The 3,318-nt window shown below is 50.1% G+C and overlaps 1 pseudogene; it reads left to right on the forward strand.

Annotated features, from left to right (window-relative positions):
* The first annotated feature begins 1,171 nt into the window (after positions 1-1,171).
* LOC119322831 lies at positions 1,172-2,539 on the forward strand (annotated as a pseudogene).
* Positions 2,540-3,318: the final 779 nt, after the last annotated feature.

The following is a 3,318-nucleotide window of genomic DNA, read 5'->3' on the forward strand; positions in this document are numbered from 1 at the left end:
CCAGGAAGTGTTGCTGCTCGTTCAGGGCAGCGAATGGGCCGGCCCAGGTGACCCATCTCCTGTGCAAAGCTGCAGCATTTTGCCGCAGTAAGCGGCACATAGGAGGTCCCCTTCGTCCAGCCGTCCAAGAGTGTCGCCACCGCCGCCACTCGTCCAGGAGGGAAGTGACTCCGCTGCTCGTCTAGGAGCCCTGGCGACCCCGCATCGCCATTCGCCCAGGAAGTGTTGCTGCTCGTTCAGGAGGGTTGCTGCTTGCCCATCCGGCCACCGCCAATCGCAACACCTGTCGTCTCCGGTTGTAGCTCCCGCCGCAGACATGTATTTGAAAAAAATGGGCATCTCAACATATATTTGAAAAGTGGGCCTACTCCCGTCATGTATGAGAAAAACTAGGCATTCGAGCATATATTTGAAAAATGGCTAATCTTGTATTTCAAAAATGTTAAACATCTATAACAAAATGTTCCCGATGTCCTTGTATGAGAAAAAAGTTGACATCAAAATATATATTTGAAAAAGAATGTTAATCATGTATTTTGAAATCTAAATGTGTATAAAAAATGAAAAAAAAACATGCAAGGGTTTGTGACACGGTGATAAACTGTATGGACATTGTGTTCTACACCGTATGTTCACGGTAAATAATGTATATATATATCTCATCATTAGTCCGTGGCAACACACTGGCACTAAACTAGTAGTATCTAAAATGCCACTAAATCTACACATCTCGGTCTCTTGCATTGGATACTGTGGGTGTTAAATGATGGAGATATGCAAAAAAAAAACTAAAATGCCATTTAATTTAGTACTAATACACATCTCCTTCTCCATCATTTAACACCCACTCTAAATAATGTATATGTATATCTCATCATTAGTCCGTGGCAACGCAACGGCAATGTGTATTAGTATTAGATTCAGTGCCGCTGTGTTGCCACGGACTAATGATGAGATATACATATACATTATTTAGAGTGGGTGTTAAATGATGGAGATATGCAAATTCCTCCCCCGGGCTATATACTAATTAATTTGTGATGTGAGTTTGTTGCATGATTGCAATGTATCCCCTACAGACACCTCCAACATTATCCGCCGCCCAAACGATATCCGTACGTCAATATATAATGGTGTTGCAATCGGCAGCCATGGCAACCAGAAACATAACATGGAGATAACCTCCTCCACCGTGCTGCTGCTTGCTGCCGGCGTGCTAGTCCATGTCCTGCCTACGACATGCACGGCGGTCCGTGGGTTTAGCCTCCCGCTAGTAGCCAACCACGGCGGGGGCACGTACCGTGTGGACGCCGACGGCTTCATGGTCGTGAACACCACGAGCTTCCACCACCGTCCCTTCCTGACGGCCCTATGTATGGCGTGGCCGTGACCATTGGCACGGGCCACGGCAAGAGTACCCATTTCCTCGTGCTGGACACGGCCAACAGCCTGCCATGGATGCGGTGCGCGCACTGCTTGCCGGTGCAACGACAACGTAGCCCGGTGTTCGACCCTAGCCACTCGAGCAGCTACCGCCCCCTCCATCCGACCAACCCACTGTGTCGGCCGCCCAACCGCGCCCACCCCGCTGGCGACAAGTGCTCCTTCCACCTCCCACGGGAGGCACACGGCTTCGTCGGCGTCGACACCATCATTCTAGGTAATCCAACTTTGCCTATCCATGGCATCGCCTTTGGGTGTGCGCAGGCCACCGAGGGGTTCGACACCAAAGGCACGTTCGCAGGCACACTAGGCATGGGAAGACTGCCTACCTCCCTCATCATGCAGATCAAGGACCGTGTCGCCTGGCGCTTCTCCTATTGTCTGATCGGCCCAGGTCACAGCCAGGACCGACACGGCTTCATCCGCTTCGGCGCCGACATCCCGGAGCCACCGCCTCTGGGCCACCATCGCATCAAGATCCTTCCCACGCCAGCACACTTCCCACACGGCATCGTCGACTCGGCCTACTACGTGAAGCTTCTGGGCGTGAGCCTCAACGGGTCCCCGATCCAGGGTATCCACCAAACTATGTTCGAGCGGAGGCACGACAGGTCAGGCGGGTGCTTCCTGGATGCCGGCACAGAGACCACCCGTCTGGTGCCAGCGGCGTACACGCTCGTGGAGGAGGCGGTGGCCCATATGGTGCAGCAGTGGGGGTACAAGCGCGTTCGCGATGGCGGCTTCCTCCTGTGTTTCCGGGAGGAGCCCGGGATCTGGTCGCGCATCCCAAGGTTGACGCTCGACTTTGAGGGTCCGCCTACTCGGCACGGGGAGCCCACGCGTGCGCACCTGGAAATTGGCTCCCGACGCCTCTTTGTAAAGGTTGAAAACAAGCAGTTGTTGTGCTTTGGGGTGTACCCCACGACCTCGCGCCACCCCACGGTCATTGGCGCCATGCAGCAGGTGGATACGCGTTTCATTTTCGACCTCAGGGCCAACACCATCACCATCCACCCAGAGAGCTGTGAAGACGACACCGAGCCCACCCCGTCCGAGTGGTGACGAGGCTTGTACCATTCATTAGCTACTCGTTGATCATTAGTCACTCATGTTTAAGATCGTTGTGCGCCATCCTTAATCGAGTGGCATGTCAAAATATATAATAAACCATGAAGATTCATGCAGTCTCCTCCAGTTTTTAGTTTAGTAGCAGATTCAACCTAGACTTGTTCATATCTACAAAAAAAGGAATCACGTCATTAGTTAGTTAGGATCCGAAAATAACGCTCTGATGTTAAGAACCTCATGTACATGGGCTGCCCCCCTTCGACCAGCAGATTCAAAGTAGACTTTCATACCATGCTTCCAAGGAAATTAAAATGGTGGACCTTTGAAAGCCAGTAGGATGGGTTCATATATCATTATCTGGCACTGATTCCCGGTACTGATTTTTGTAACTTAAACCCTATGATATGATGCATTTATTTTCCTTCCTTTAGCAATTGAAATTCCAGAAGGTAGCTCACACTACCATCTGATGACACAATATGCATTTATCGTTTTGCAATTTCCATGATGAAAAAGTTCCATTTCGACATCTTGGACGTCTCGAATTTTCAGCGTACTGCCTGCCTGTGCAGGCCACTGCTTCACTGCTTGAATAATTTTCCTTCGACCTGGACAAACTTAGATACTAAGTTGATGTGTCAAGTGTATTGGACACTGCAGCTAACTAATTTCAGTCTAATAATATCTCATTGATTTTTTTGAGGGAAAGCCAGTTGGCACTTTATTGCTGGTTCGAAAATGTTACATCCGTTAAGACACGAGGAAGAAGAAAACTAGGTGGATCACCATCCTACCAGTATCACTAAT

Source organism: Triticum dicoccoides, chromosome 6B (assembly GCF_002162155.2).
Source record: "Triticum dicoccoides isolate Atlit2015 ecotype Zavitan chromosome 6B, WEW_v2.0, whole genome shotgun sequence".
In the NCBI taxonomy this organism is placed as follows: domain Eukaryota; kingdom Viridiplantae; phylum Streptophyta; class Magnoliopsida; order Poales; family Poaceae; genus Triticum; species Triticum dicoccoides.